The sequence below is a fragment of the Acanthochromis polyacanthus genome, chromosome 9, assembly GCF_021347895.1.
Source record: "Acanthochromis polyacanthus isolate Apoly-LR-REF ecotype Palm Island chromosome 9, KAUST_Apoly_ChrSc, whole genome shotgun sequence".
Taxonomy (NCBI): Eukaryota; Metazoa; Chordata; class Actinopteri; family Pomacentridae; genus Acanthochromis; species Acanthochromis polyacanthus.
The window spans coordinates 28934934-28951758 of NC_067121.1; the positions used below are offsets into that span (position 1 = coordinate 28934934).

General features: G+C 42.3%; 1 protein-coding gene across 4 annotated transcripts in view; it reads right to left on the reverse strand.

Moving 5' to 3' along the window:
* Positions 1-16825, reverse strand: part of LOC110950720 (SPRY domain-containing SOCS box protein 4-like) — a 92508-nt gene that overhangs the window by 61519 nt on the left and 14164 nt on the right. For 2 of the 4 annotated variants that reach the window (XM_051953248.1, XM_051953246.1), the window contains exon 2: positions 14416-14506. The exons of the other annotated variants lie outside the window; for them this stretch is intronic. The gene's annotated coding sequence lies outside the window, so the exon portion shown is untranslated. The remainder of the gene's footprint in view (positions 1-14415; positions 14507-16825) is intronic. 4 annotated transcript variants of the gene reach the window in all.

Consider the following 16825-nt stretch of genomic DNA (forward strand, 5'->3'; position numbering starts at 1 on the left):
TTGAGCCTTCGGGCCGACCCCCAGAGCTACTGCCCTGCTAGTTCTGTCCGGCCCTTCCCTTCACTCAGTCCAGTCCGGCCCTTTCCTTCACTCAGTCCAGTCCGGCCCTTCCCTTCACTCAGTCCAGTCCGGTCCAGTCCCCGTCCTGCCCTGTTCTCAGTCCAGTCCGGTCCAGTCCCCGTCCTGCCCTGTTCTCAGTTCAGTCCGGTCCAGTCCCCGTCCTGCTCTCAGTTCAGTCCGGTCCAGTCCCCGTCCTGCCCTGCTCTCAGTTCAGTCCGGTCCAGTCCCCGTCCTGCCCTGCTCTCAGCTCAGTCCGGTCCAGTCCTCAGCTTCGCTCAGCTCAGTCCGGTCCAGTCCTCAGCTTCGCTCAGCTCAGTCCGGTCCAGTCCTCAGCTTCGCTCAGCTCAGTCTCAGTCTAGTCCAGTCCTGCCCTCAGTTCAGTCCTTCCAGTTTCCCCTGTGGGCCCTTCCAGTTTCCCCTGTGGGCCCTTCCAGTTTCCCCTGTGGGCCCTTCCAGTTTCCCCTGTGGGCCCTTCCAGTTTCCCCTGTGGGCCCTTCCAGTTTCCCCTGTGGGCCCTTCCAGTTTCCCCTGTGGGCCCTTCCAGTTTCCCCTGTGGGCCCTTCCAGTTTCCCCTGTGGGCCCTTCTAGTTTCCCCTGTGGGCCCTTCTAGTTTCCCCTGTGGGCCCTTCTAGTTTCCCCTGTGGGGGCTCCTGGCTGCCCTTGGTAGCCGTGGGTTCTCGCCCCGGCTGGCTCCGTAGGGCGCCAGGAGGCGCCCATTGAGGGGGGGGGTACTGTCAGGGCTCCCTCTTCACCCCCGTCCTTCCCACCTGACGTCCCCAAATACCCCTTTTCCCATCTGCTTCTCTCCCCCTCTCCTGTTTCTCTGCCCTGTCTGTCTCTCATCCACTCCTCTGCCCTGCCTGTCTCTCATCTGTTCCTCTGCCCTGCCTGGCCTGCCTATCTTCTATCTGCTCCTCTGTCCTGTCTTTCCCCTACAGCTCAGTGCCTGAGTGGAGTCTAGCTTCTCCAGCTGACTCCACTCAGGCAATCAACTATCTCCACGTCTCCCGGGCAGCTGACAATCATCTTGCTAACGACTCACCCCTACAATAAGTACCGGCTCAGCCTTCCACTCCCTGCCAGAGTATTAAACAAGAACCATGCAGTTCGGTTTGCGCTCTAGCCTTCAACATTTTCTGTTTTGAGTTTCTGCCGTGTTTTTGACGTTGTTTCTTCTGCTTTTGTTCAGTTCAGCTGCCCGGGATCCCCCACCATCCTCCTTCCCCTCCGGCTCTCCCGACAAGTCCTCACCGGTTTCTCCTGCCTGGACCCCCCACTCCTGCCTGGGACCCCCCACTCCTGCCTGGGACCCCCACTCCTGCCTGGGACCCCCACTCCTGCCTGGGACCCCCACTCTTGCCTGGGACCCCCACTCTTGCCTGGGACCCCCACTCTTGCCTGGGACCCCCACTCTTGCCTGGGACCCCCACTCTTGCCTGGGACCCCCACTCTTGCCTGGGACCCCCACTCTTGCCTGGGACCCCCACTCTTGCCTGGGACCCCCACTCTTGCCTGGGACCCCCACTCCTGCCTGGACCCCCACTCCTACACCCTGGTTTTCCCCCCACCTAGCCACCATTTTCACCCCCAAACAATAAACCACTTGCATTCAGCCAGCCCTGGTAGTGTGGCTTTCTGCTCGGGTCCACCAGCTCAGTCCGTGACAGTTTGACACATTTAGAAATGCCATCAATCAAAAAAAATGAATAACTGAACCTGAATTTCTTGATTACTTTTACAAAATTGAAAAAAAGCCTGAAATCTACATGCACAACATTTTTTCAAGTACCCCCAGAGGCTTCTGATATTTTGAAAAAAAGTGACCCTACACACTGCAGATATTTTGTTATTTAAACTTTGATTTGTTCCCAGATGTGTCTCCTATCTGCTCTGTGTAAACAGTCCCTTTGTTTCATCACATGACTGTTCGTCTACAGAAAATGGCTCAAACACACAGTGTATTTTATAAATGAGACACGTAGGATAAAGTGATGCTGATGAAGCTTCATTTTTAAGCATAGACCTGGTTAAGTTTTTCTGCTTTAATAATAACACATGACAGACAACTAGTTCAAGGGCTGTTGGAAAGTTGAAAATCTGACAATTCTTGGTGTTTTTACAGTTCCTTGATCTGATAAATTGTAGATTTCGTTTCCTAAGACAACTTGCCTTTCAAACTCATTGGTGGGTTTTCAGGGTTTAGAGATTATTCACATCACCAAATCGTCAAATTTTTAGTACATTTTTAAAATTGAATTCTGGGGATAAAGGGGCAGATAAAATAAGACTTGTCTTCTTTCTGCTCCCTTTCTTTCTAGTTTGGAGAAGTTTGTATTTACATTAAATTTTCATTTTTGTTATTTTTTACAAATGAATGAAATAAAGAATAAAATAAAAATAAAATCAATTGTCTAGATCAGGGGTGTCAAATATGTGGCCCGTAGGCCATAAACAGCCTGCCAAAGGATCCAAAACATTTTCAGAACGTATTTTTTGCACTAAAACAAAGGAAAAATTAGGAGTTGTGATTATTTATAGGTTATTATTATGCTCTGATTTTACTGGTCTGGCCCATTAGAGATCAAATTCTGCTGAATGTGGCCGCTGAACTAAAATGACTTTGACAGCCTGGTCTAGATAAATAGTAGAAGGTATCAGTTGTTAGCAGTACTACCCAGTACCTCACCTTAGCTTAAGTCCTAACTCAGACTGCATCACTTAACTAACCCTAAATGTCAAACCCAAGTCTAATCTTATTTCTAATCGTTACAATGAACCCCAGCTCTCCTCTCAAAGGTGGAATGAGTGACAAAATGTTCTCAAGTCAGAGGGCCGACCGCATATTTCTCTGCCTTTGATGACATTTATTAAGAGAAGAAACATGAGAGCACCGACATTAAACTGTCATACTGTGTCAACACAAAAGAAAGGCTCAGAGAAACATGCTGGCACTCGGCTCCTTTGCCTCTTACACACATCAATACAGATACTGACCGTCTGAGTACAGCAGGTAGGCATTAATTCAGCCTGGCTGCACAATCAATGATGGTAAATGGAGGCAGCAGGAGGGACAGACAGTGATCTGCTGCTTTCATTTCCCTCCCGTCTCTCCCTCTCTCTCCCTCCATTAAAACACAACCTTTCCATGTCTTGTTTCACTATAGGAAAGCTCATTTAATGAGTCACAATCTCACTTTGTGCAGCACTCATGCAGCTTCCTCTCTCTCTCTCTCTCTTTCAGGCTCTTCAGTTCCACTGTCACCGCCAGGTATCACGCTTGTCCTTCACCCTCTGTACCATGTTCAGTCTCTCTTTCTACAGCCATGTCAGACTGTTGTGTTAATGTCGGCACTTCAGACTCTGGTTCCACTTTTGTAACCATCTTAAGCCCGCAATTTTACCCAATGTGTTTAGGTTTGATGGATTACTTGTTGTTGTTGGGTTTTTTTTTTTTCAAAGTTTGACGAATAGATTGTGTCAGTAAGAAAAAGTTCTCAAAAATACTTCACATGACAGTAAGAGGCTGGAGGTCCTGTGACAATCATATGGCAGCATTTCCTGTTGACACTACACGAGTAATTTCAAATTCATCCAGATTTCATTTAACATTAATGTGTCGACAAAGCTAATGTTTTTAAACAGATGCCCTCTCTCTCACCTTTTTCCCTCCCTCTCCTCTGGCCCTCCACCCCTTCATCTCCTCTATCTCTGCTCAGCCATTCGTCATAAATTCAGCACCTCCCCTGCCACTCCTCTTTTTATACTCTCCCTTATTGCTCCCATCTGTGCCCTCCCTCCTTCCTTTCCTTTAACAGCTGCTGGTCTGCGTCTGTCGCTGCTGACCCTTCGTTGCCACGTGCCAAGTCCTCCCCTCGTGTCCCACAGAGACCCTAAATCATTAACATACGCACACACATATATACATGCACAGATCGCTTTGTGATCCGTGGCCGTCCCCCTCCCACAGAGAGCGAGAAAAGCACACAAATCCAGCCACTGATTGAAGACCCTCATTACATTGCTGTGTCATTAGTCAATTAAATGCCTTATAAAGGCCAAATCCTTCAACTGAATGGGCCCAGACAACATGTGCAGAGAATCTCCACAGATTTAATCCTAAAGCACTGATTACATTTACAGCTACAGACACATCAGCGCTGGCGATCGCAGCTGGGTTTGGGGGTAATGTTGTCATGAAACACATCGAAGCTTAAACAAGAAAAATTAGCGGTGCTCAGTTAAATATATGAATCACACAGTGGAAGGACAGAAAAATTGGTAAATCTCTTGTTGGTCTGGCTTGTTTGTTTTTGTTTAAACCAATCACAATCATGTTGGGGAGAGTTAAGATCAGGATGCAGCAGCAGGGATCCCTTAAAACAGTACCAAGGGGTGTTGTTTTGTATGCCACTGTCTACATAAAATTTCCATTCTGGTAGGTTACTGATGTTTACTGAAGGGATTTTGAAAACTGGTAAACGTAGGTAGTGGAAGGGGAGGTAAATCTGCATGAGTCGCAGGGCCAATGACAGGCTTACACCTACAATCTACATCTGGTGATTCTGGACACCCAAAGGCTGCAATGTAAGAACATTAATGCCACTTTACAGTAAACAGCAGCTCACCACAGGATTAGGAAACAAGACTGTGAACACAACATCAAACTGCTTAGCACTCTGCCATCTCTCCAAAACAAGCTGTTATTTGTTTTTTGCTTCTTTTTTTTTGACAGTTTGTAATTCTAGGCAACTTTTTATCTTTATCAAGATGCACCTTTATGAACATGTCAAACTGTGTGAAATCAGCTAATCTCTCTTCAAGGCCTCTCAGAACACCACAAAAGGATGTTACAAACAGCAGTGACACACATCCAGCACTGCAGTTGCCCGCTAGTCAAGTGCAGACACATCATTTAGGTGTGTGCTTCCACTCTTACGTGTTTTTACGTGTGTAAATTGTACATGGAAATGGTTATTGTGAAATCTGCATAAAATACGTGTACTAGTCTGATCTTACTCTGAATCAGCCATTGTTCCACAATGTGAGTCATTACTCTAAAACTCGACACCTGGCCAGAGTCATGGAGACAGACAATCAGATTAAAAAAAAAAAAAAAAAAAAAGAGTAGACACAGAGATATTCTGTGGAGAAGCTGATATATTATCGCAGCCCACACACATACTCACAGCCACTGGACAGACAAGCAGAAAGTCACGCAGGCTACAGGGTATATCAATTCACCGTGTTAGTGAGACAACACAAGACAATCATGTCAAACCATGCTGAACATCTTATCTTCTTATCTTAAAGACCTTACTGCAACAGATCACTTTGCTGTCAGAGTGTAGGGTTACTAGTGCTTCCTAGAGTTTCCAGAAACAGAATGGGAGGCAGAACTTTCAGCTCATAGTTTGTATTCAGGAGGCAGACACCCTCTCTACTTTTAAGATTAGGATTAAAACTTTAATTTGTAATAAAGTCTGTAGTTAAACCTGCTCAGATGCCCCTGAATGTTCTCTTCGTTGTGCTGCTAGAGGGCCAGACTGCTAGGGGACTTCCCATGATGTACTGAGCACCTCTCCACTATTTCTCCACATAATTATATCTCTCCATTGTATGTCACTGAATCTGTGTCCTCTCTCTCTTGTATTTTGTGTTTTGTCCTTTCTGCAGGTATCTCTACCTACAAAGTTACATGTTACTGATTCTCTACATTGTTTATTTGTTTTCTATCTCCACACATTCTCTCTCCCCCTTTACGGTCACTGAGGTCGAGGCAGATGTCTAACCTCCTTGAACCTGGTTCTGCTGGAGGTTTGCTTGGTGAAGGGATTTTTTTCTCCCCACCATTGCCAAGTCCAATCTCAAAGGTAATTCCAAACAAAACTTCAGATTTGTTGGGATTCTCTGTATATTGGAAGGTCTCCACCTTAGTATGTGAACTGAAATGAGCTGACATACGCTTTAAACATATGTTTATATGTTTTTAAAAAATTAAATTAAATTAAATATTGTTGTCAAAGATAGGAATTTTAAATTGTGACAAAATTATTTCAGTCATTTCTGAGTGGATATGTGTGAATGTCACCACTACATTATTTTATTCATTCGGTGAAGATCTGAAGCAGTTTCTGGGAATTTTTTGCTCCTGCCACATTTTTTCTCACTGTGTCACACATGATTAGTTCAAGGACAGTCCAATAACTTGTTCTGTTTTTACAGTTTCTGGCTCTGATACATGGTGTAACTTTGGCTTTTTTTTTTTTTTTAAAGACAACATGCCTTTCAAACCCACTGGTGCGTTTTATGGTAAATCTGGGACCAACTGACACAGTGTCTGATGAGTTTAGGAATTTCCAGATTTTGTACTGAGAACTTTTAAAAACTATGTTTAGGAACAAAATCCTGCAGAGAGCCAGCTCACAGTGCACTCAGTGTTGAGTCTACCTCTGCGAGTCTTGTCCAACATGTAAGTGTTGAGACCAATACAAAGATGAAAGGTTATTTAAATACTTAGTTTACAGGATTGTCAGTCATCAATAAACCAGATACACAGGCACTCAGCTAATTTACACACATATGTACACATACGGACTCCTGTGTATTGCACATATTTGTTTTCTTACTTTCTTCTCCTTCATCTTTGTGTTGTGCATTCAGAAACCGTGTCGCCGACAGACCAGCATTTAAAGTTCCCATCAAGCTCCAAGTTTCCATTTACCACGTCACACTGAGCAAAAAGACCCATTTACAAAACGTGATATTAGCCTTGTCACAAAGGGTGACATGCACTTCTTTTTGCTCCAAGTTTGGTGCGTGTGCGTGTGTGTGTGTGTGTGTGTGTGTGTGTGTGTGTGTGTGTGTGTGTGTGTGTGTGTGTGTGTGTGTGTGTGTTGTTTTCAATTGTTTCAGGCCAAGTCAATGTTTCCACCGGTTTGTGTTTAACTCAGCAAGACAGAGGTGGCACCGTGTCATAACAAAACATCATTTGTGCCTGCAATTCAAGGCCGGAACACCGGCGGCATCGCTCATCCTGAGAAACTGAACACCTAACAACTGCTATTGTTCACGGCTACACTGTATTCCACTCAGAAGAAAATGTGACCGCCATGTGAAACACACAACCAAACAACAAATTTAAAAAGCCAGCAGGTTATGACATTAAAAGACAAAACAAAGTGCATTTGCAATTTTACAAAGGATAAGGGCACCCCATGGGATTTCACACTCATGCTAACATTTGTTGTGTATCTTTGTGCTCTAACAAATGTGTTGAGTGCATTGCCGTCCTTGTAGAACCGTTGCACTGCTGATTTTCAGAATATTTTAAAACTTGCATAATTTACAGCCATGTTTGTTAAATAACAGCCTCCAGCTTCTTCCAGGCCATTTTCATTGTGTATGGCTTTGTTTCTTAATGCACCATTTGTCAATTAGTGACAGGGATGCTGATGTGTGCCCGCACAAAATGTAGCAAAATAAGCACCCATTCATCAAAGCATTGGTTGATAGTGCCACTTGTGGACTATGAGGCCGTTAAGATTCAGAAAGCTTATATTCTACATAACAGCTGATGAATGTGACTGAACATTTTTTAATCTACAGTTCAGCCAAATGTTTTCAAGTTTAATTTTTATTCTGTTATGCTGTGTTGGCATTAGATGAAGCCTAATGCTGTTTGATGTACTGCATAAACCTATTCTATCATCACAATTTTTAACTTTAAGGACTAACCTTGAAGATTTCCGTTTCATGCCCTATTATACCACCTAGGCCTGAGTGATAACACAACAGTGGTATTGTACTGTATTGTCACTAAAATGCATTTATTCTGCCATGAAAGAAAATCTAAAAAAAAATTCAATTGCAAGAACAAAAACAAAGCGTGCTCCCTCCTTCGTTCATAGTACCCGCCTATCATACCTCGATAATCGAGCCCCTTAACCCTTCATTGCTCTTCTTAAGGCCACTACACACTGTGTGATTTTGGGCCGTCCCAGACAAAAGATGACTATCGTGAGAGAATCGAGGAGATATATTTGGTCTTGGCTCTAAATCTGTGGTCCTATGTCGCACTGTGAGACAGCTTTATTTTTGGTGAATGTTCTTCAGAAACATTGTTAACATTTCCTTTTTTTTCCCCCAACCAAAAAATGTTCAAAGATTTCCCAAAAATGTTGAAAATGAGAACATCAGAAGTTTCACAGTGAAAATATTTTTTTTCTCCACATTTTCAAATTTTAAAATGGGTCAATTTTGACCCCGCAGGACGACAAGAGGGTTAAATAATGTGATGTGACCCTCTATGTTGTTAATTTTTCATGGATGGACAATGCACGCTTATGACATTTTATTCTTGAGCATTCATGTCGACTCCCGTACATCGTGGCCTGAGATTGAGCTTTCGTTTTCATCGTGCAGTCTGCACAGGGCAAACTTCATGTCCTGTCCCAAGATTATTAGATTCACGTCGTATAGTGTAGCAAGCTGTGAACTTATAAGATTGTTAACATTTCGCAATGTGTAGAGGCCTTTACTGGGTTTCGTGCAAGTCTCTCAAGTCTTTTTTGTGTGGGTTTTTTGTGTGTCGTTTCTTTTTTTTTCTTTTTGTATAACATGTTTGATATGTTTATGAGGATCAAAGAAATTGTATCAACACATCTTGAAATAGTAGAAAAACTGCCAAAGTACTGTTCACAACATGTATAAACTTTACCTTGTAAAAGCTCGAAATAAAACTCAAACTCAAACTCATGCTAGTCCAACGCACGAGTGAGTTTCATCACCTGTCTGCAGCAGGCAGCAACTGATTAAGCTTGCAAAATGGGCTTTGCAATTTAAGAACACCCACAACGTCTACTTGTGGAACACACTCCCAGCAGCCTGCTCCAAATGCTGACAGACTTAATGTTGGGGTGCACGTGGAGGCCGGTACTGTCTGGACATACATTTTCCTGAACTTTAACCTCATAGCAGTGTATAATTGTGCCTCAAGATGAGATTATGCATTTATTCTTAATGTTTTTTTTATGTGTGTGCATTTACTTATTTGTGTGTGAGTTTTACCCGTCCACCTCGATAAACAAGCTAAAGTGGCTAAATTCCAAAAAAAAAGCTTTTATTCTGCAGGTCCTGTAATGCTCAATTGAAATCAAACATTCATTTCAGGAGAATTTCTGAATACTCAATTTGACGTCCTTGAAAAAATGCTGTGTGTTCGTACTTTCAGCTTGTCACTAACTTACATAAATGCGGGTTCTTCAATGCCTCAAGGGTTCTCTGTCGGGGTACTTGAACAAATGTGGATATCCAGAAAGGCACAGTACATAACAGAGCAGCAGCAGCCACTCAGACAGGTTTTATAACACACCAGGTCTCAGGTAAAGTGACACACAGGTGATGACAGACTGCGCAAAGAAGAGTCGAGGAGTCGAGTGATGCCGAGCAGCGTTCTGGTCAACACAGCAGCACAGCCAGCAGTTTCTCAGCCCACAGCAACTTAGCAGCTTATAGCGGCTCCATTTCCTCCAGACAGACTGGGACGGAGCACCAGGCTGCTACAGTAATCTACTTTACTGTGGGATTAGCAGCTCTCTGCCAGTGTCACTCTCTGTCCGTCTGTCTGTCTGTCCATCTCTGTCCTGACCTCAACAACAGTATTCGTCACTCTGCAACTCACTCAGTCTGTCCCGCTGTTACTTTACATTTAAGCCAGTTGAATGCTATTAAGCTAGTATTATATTAAACAATTTAAAAAATTCTGCAATTAAATAAACGACATAGAGTAATTATTGTCCATCAAGTTTAACTGTTGAGAAATAACATGTTCCCCATCAGTTTACGATAACTCATTCCTCAAAATACTGTGTACTGTTATAACCAGGGACAAAACAGCTGCACTATAGTCGATAAATTTAACTACTATTTCGACAGAATGTGCATGTAAACTAATTTAAAGTGCTAAATTTATTACTGTGTGAGACTCCCAGTCATATACAGGCTTGAGTCACATTCTTTTCAAAGAAGCAGATATTACCAGTCATTTTTGGTACTGATGATTCAACCAGCAGAGTTTCACGTCTACAGAAGAGCTTCAACTACCAGTCATCCAACACACTCAACACAGAAACACAAACAGAGCACAAAACTCAATATTACAAAGAGTTTGAGAAGCAGCCGAGCAGCAAAACAGGACAGTCTGGGTAATAAAACTTCACTGAACGTCACTTTTAATTACATTTCCAAATAAGTGGTTTAGATAAACGAGTGAATCGGCAGGAGTTCGTTTGAGAAGAACCCGTCTGACTGCTTGTGATGCCACATGAACTTGCAGTGCTGACTGAACAATTTTAACGATACCTCATTGTTATCATTGTCATTGTGATATATTATCTCTGTGGACAAAAACAAGCTTTTTGTTTCACTGCCTCCTTAAATTTTGTTGCCTAAATGACCAAAAAAGCATTCGATAGATAAATAATTGATAAGACTTACTATATCAAGTGGAAATGCAAAATAAATTCAAAAAGTCCTCTTTATTTAAGCTGAGTAAAAACCCTTAATATGACGATTGTGTGCATGTAAGGGATTTTCTCTCTCTATCCTTTCCTGCAGGCAAAAAAGTACAAAAAAACAAACTGTCAGTGGTGGATGTGAGCGTCAGTAAACATTCAAACACCACCAGCGCCAAGTGATTGTTTAGTTTTGTGCTGGCAAGTCATATGAAGCCAGACTTCCCTGTGATGAGATGAGAGCAGCGACAAACAAGAGAGCTGAGTAAAACTCGATGCGCAGACAGAAAGACAGAGCTGCATGCATTCATACTGTTGATTTGGTGAGGGGAAAGGTCAAACTGATGAATATCTCCCTGGCTCATTATGCATCAACCCCACTGAAAACATCCTTATACGCCAGACGATGTAATGTTTCCATGACAACTACTGAAGTACTGAGGAGGCGCGCAGACAAGCATGCAGGCGGCAAATTTCAGTAGGCTGTAGTCCTACACAGAGGATGTCTCCACTTCAAGCATTAGAATAAGAGAGGAGAGCAGGAGAGCCAAATATAGGAGCAGAATAATGAGCTTCTTATCGTCTGCTCCATCGTTTCCATATATCGCTTCATCTCCCCATCATTTCTCCCCCTCTCCTTCAGCCTTGATGGGGCCAAATATTTCCCTAGGGCCACTCTCCTGTAGATATATTACACCGGGGCTTACTGATTATGTGACAGTGGGAGGGAATTACACTTAAGGAAAAGGAAAAAAAAAAAAGAGGTCAATGGAAGAGTGGTGGACAATTTCCTCACCTTAAGCACAGAATACCCCAGAATGTCAAATCACGGCAGTTCAACAGCGCAGTTATTAAACACAGAACATATTAACTACCAGCTTGAATTTAGGAAGTTTATTTGCACATTTAAATTGGCAATCGATCCTTAAACCATAAATGTGTCTTGTGTCGCTTTGTTTTTATGGCTTTTTTGTGCAAAATCTCAAAAAAAGAGAGATTATTATTATTAAGATTAAGGGGTTATTAAGAGATCTGAGACAAAAAAAATGGCAGCAAGTTGCCTGGAGTTAGCCTTAAAAAGTTAATAAGGTGAACAGGAAGAACCAGAACTCCTCAACTCACCGACAGACACACAAGCAAGGCTTATTTTCTCTTCATTATTACAGTTATGTTCACACTTATTAGTTAATTGTTTCATAAAAGATGTCACAAGATAGCCAAAAATGCCCATTTCGGTACCCTAGAACCGAGGATAATGCTTTCAAGATGCATGCTCTGAATGTTACAAAATCAGATTAAAAGTGATCAGTTTACTATGCAAAGAAAAGCAGTAATATAGTTCAATTGAATTAGCTCAAACTACTAACTGATATCAAAATAAATGTTTAATCGACTAATTGATAAAGCAACCAACCCTTACTGTTGCCATCTTCACCACACACACGCAGGAGCACACACTGTAAGTCGGACGTACAGACTCTCCAGTTTCACAGTCACCTCCTGTTTCTTTGACTAATTCAAGGCGATCGGTCAGATCTGTTACAGATGCAGACAAACCAGCCTGGAGGACAAAGCCGCGAAGCAAACCGAACACCGACTCATCGCACTGCGAGACGTCACGTTGCCACAAATTGTTGGCATCTGTCATTGGAACACAAACACCTGTTGGGCGCCGCGGAAAAGAGGACGACAAAACAGCTGGTTCACAAACGTCTGTTTCTCTGAGCGCCGGTCTGTCTTCATATCTCTGTACCAGTTCTACACCCTGCATCTGCCCACCGTACTTCCATCCCACTGCTCATTCACACACATCTGCTTCACTGAGTCCTCATCATCGCTTGTAATCCCAGGCAAGTGGTGCTTTTTTCCCCTCTTTTCCACACACGAGCTATGTTTCACACGGAACACTTTAAGTAGTAAAGCACAAAATGCTGAAGGGATGACAAAGTACTTCTGCTGTGAGTGTTTTCTAAAAGCTCCAGTAAACTCATTTTGAAATCAAGTTTGGTATGCGCTCAAAGGTTGCTGAAAAAAAAAATTTCACACCGGTGGTCTTTTCTCCAAGCAAAGAAGAAGGTGAATGAAGACAAGACGATGCTTGAGATCAGCCTGACAACAAAGAAAAGACAGGCTTAGGATGAAAGAAAGAGGTAATACATGTGAGGAAACTCATTTAGAACCAATTCTATTGCCACTGTTACAGCACGAAAAACATCAGACAAGAAAATTTTATGCACTTAACCAAATAAAAGAACAGCAAGTAGAGACATTGTTCCTCTTTAATATAAAAACAAAAAGTGAATGAGAAAGTAAATGTGCATCAGCTGCTTCAATCAACCAAATAAAGGGATGGCCATCATGAAAAAGTAATCAATTACATAAAGGTCAAAGTAATTAAGCTTGTGTCACTGCATGAGAAATACAATTTAAGCTCGATTTCTGTGCTCTATGTGATTCAGCCTGAACATATGATAAACTTCATGGTCCTCTACATCAGGCTGTGTCAGAACTGATGTCTGTGCAGGAAAAAGTTGTCGGCAGGAATGTTGAAATTCTGGTTAATGTCGTTAAGAAACACAATGACACAGTTTCTCCACCAGAGAGCACTGTTTCGGTCAGCACATAATTTAGCCACATTCTTTAGCTGTAAACTTCACTATATTTATGAGGATTTCATTCAAAAATGTGATGTTTCAAGAAATGTTTTGGATAAAAAAATGAAAATTGTCTAATTTAACTTACATTGGCTTTTTGTAACTCTCATATATGAATATCATGATGAGCCACAGGAGGTCCAATCAGTCTGTCACTCAGACTCTGCTGGAAATTACTTGAAAGGTTCCATGTACGGTTACAGACCAGCTGCTTCCTGCTTTTACTCTTACCTTAACTAGTGTTTATGTACTGAACACGTTAAGTGAAAAGGTTCCTACGAGTAAAGACAATTATCAGTCAACTCTAGGCTTGGTTTTTACTCCTGAGTTGAATCGACGTGGAGCCAATGCAGTTGTGAGCAATTATTTTTGCACACTGGTGTGTTTGTGTTTGGTCTGCTCTGCAGTTATACCACCATCAGCATGTGGCTACAAATGTAGTTTACCACCACCCGCATGAGAATGTGTGAGTGAGTAAATAATGGATTCATTATGAAGCGCTTTGAGTGCCTTGAAAGGCACTATATAAATCTAATCCATTATTATTATTATTATTATTATTATTAGCTAACATTGGTGTTTCTATAACCTTGTGTTGAGTTTCTTCATGGACTTCAAACAGTGCCAATAAAATGCAGTAATTCATGTTGGAGTTGAGACTAATAAATGTTGAACAACAGTTAATTTTACCAAAAGTACTGCAGTGCAGAAAAGAGAGAAGACTTCAGAACTGGAAATGAAACTACGGCATGTGCCAAAAATGGCAGAATACTGGGTTTTGTCTCTGCATTACGACCAATCCTGCACCATTTCAGCCTATCACATATGACATTTTGTTTCGCAGAAGCAAACCAATATTAAATCAACATGCACAACCAATCAATGTGCCATGTAAACACAGTATGTTTCCACCAATTAAACAGCTAATCACAGTTTCTGTTTTCTGTTCTGCTGTGATGTGTAATTACATTTCTAAGAGTGTACACATCAGGCTAAGATGCAGAGGTGTACTTACGGTAAAGGCATAATACGGTAGTGTAAATCAAGCTTTAATGTCTTCTAAGGCAGTGATTTGGTTTTCTGGCCTGTTCTGGGTTTCTCTCACTCTTCCTAACATTTTTTTGGCAGTAGCCAGCAGCTATTCTAAAATAAAAATAAATAGATAACTTGAAAATTCCACTGTGGACTACCTGCTCATCACCAAACAGCAGACAGATGATACGGTTTCTCCTAGTCTGCTAGCTAGGCAGCTAGCTATTCACCAGAGGTCCTCATATCATCCTAAAAAAAAAAAAAAACACACAAAGTCAATTTTACTGAAGAAACTTGTAGGCCATTTTAGGGCATCCTGAACCTTTGTGTGTGCTCCAAACACAAGACCCTACCCAGAGGAACTCGGCTGTGTGGTGTTCACCAATGATTGGTTAAAGTCAGAGACAACAACGAGCATCATTTTTCGCCCTCTTGATGTTTACTAGCAGTAGGAATCACCATTCGCAATCTAAAATTCGCCATATAGGGTAGCATAACAAAACCAATGTTCTATTTCCTGTGTGCTCATATAAATGGACATTATGTGAAATAACTGCTAATCATTGCTGTTTTGCAATAATGTCTGACGGGGCTGATTATGGAGCTGTTCCTGTGACTGTTCACACTACCTCATGCCTCTGAGTTCCTGCAGTGGAAACTCACCTATAATCCCCGATAACACAAATAATTCAGTATTGCATGTTTAGTATGTCAGTGCTGATAAAGAAGGCCAGTATTTCTCATAAACATCAATCCAGATTTCACTGAAAAGTGCAAAAAAAAAAAAAAAAACAGGCAATGTTATCTGCACTTTGTCTCACAGTTGTTCCATGTATCTGTTGTGCAAAAAATTCTACATGTAGCCCACAGATGTGAAAAAACAAACTAATATCACAGTATTCACACCAGTCACATAGCACACAAGTTTTCATTGCAGTCCTGCACACACTGCAGCCATCAAAGCCTACTGCAAGGTCTCCCACCTTTGTGAAATCAGTGTAAAGGAGAAATGGGGGGCAGACATCTGACATGTGCTGCTTGAACATTGTAAACCACTACTTTTTCATCCCCAGGTTCACACTTGTCCACCAACTCAGGTCTAAAAATGGAAACTGGTGGCAAAAACCCTCCTTCAGATTTGAAAGTATCAAATCAAAACATGAAACTCAAACTGAAATCCAGTCGTGACGATGCAAAAAAAAAAAAAACACTTTAAAGGGGCTCTGACAGACTGCAGGCCACACTGGAATGGTTTATTCATTCCGATCCTCAGCTAATATGCAGCATACATAAATAAACAGAAAAGATGTATAAATAAATACATTATTTCCGTCACCTTTTCCTGCCTTCCGCTGGGAGCCGAACATATACATACACATAAATATTCATGAACTCACAACTGCTGGATGACATTATTAGCCCATCCAGAGCATGTGAAGCTGAATGATGAATGGTGGTTGCTATTGTATGATTAAGTGATTATTAACTGCAAACAAGTCCTCGCTCGCTCTCACACACATCCAGAGTGGGCTTCACTGCTCTCAGACTACTGACACACCTCATCAAACTGTGGTCTGCTGTAAGTGGCGCAACACGGTACTGTTTGTGTGTCTCCGAGTGTCATGGTCGTACCCATGTGTGCGTCACTGTCTGTGCAGCGGCAGCATGCCTTCACAGCATGTGGTGGTGGTCTGGTTTCCGCTCACAGGGCTGTGAAGTGGCCTGATGAAAGCTCCCACATGGTGCTGGTGAGACGAGCCTGATCTCCTGTCGCGACCGCAGAGCTCAGACGGCTGAACGCCAGCAGCTCCCGGTCTGTCGCTGATATTTAACACTGACGAAAAAAGTTGACTTTACTCATGTTGTCGTGGGAATGAGCTGCACTTTCATGTCAGGATGCCACCAGGAGAAAAGCGATATTTCAATGAAAATAAGGCCTAGGCTTGCCTTTTCTTGTCAGCTTCCCATCACCAGCTCAATCGGTCAACTCAGGACACTTTTCGGGTCAACAAAACTAATTTTGCCGCGACTTTCGCTAGTCACTCATCTTGTTTCTGCAGTCACGTCAATGATTCTCCACCTCGTTCACCTACAATTTTATCCAAGTCAGCATGTGTCCGTAAACTGAGCAAGCTTTTGGTTCATTGTGTCCTCCTTTACCACCATCGGTGTTCAGATTCTTTTTCAGATTGTCTCATGGCAATAACCCAACCCCAGAAAATGGATATATGGATGATTGAATCCTTTCTGAAATGTCTTTATTTCATCCATCATCTAGCCATCTATTATCTTTTATAGTGCATATTCAGAAAAATAGCCATATGAATACTTATTTGAAATATGTCCATCTTCTGATTGCATTCTTTTTTAATGCATTTTTTGTCCCATTTCCGGTTGTATTATAGTGAAAGCTGAAGAGATACAGAAAAGAGGGCAGACAGATGGGGAATGACACACAGAAAGAGGCCTGTCGGCTGGAATTCATCCCAGTCTGCTGCACAAAGGACTATGGACTTTATACATGGGGTTCTCACTCTACCAGGTGAGCTATCGAGGATCGTCTGATTG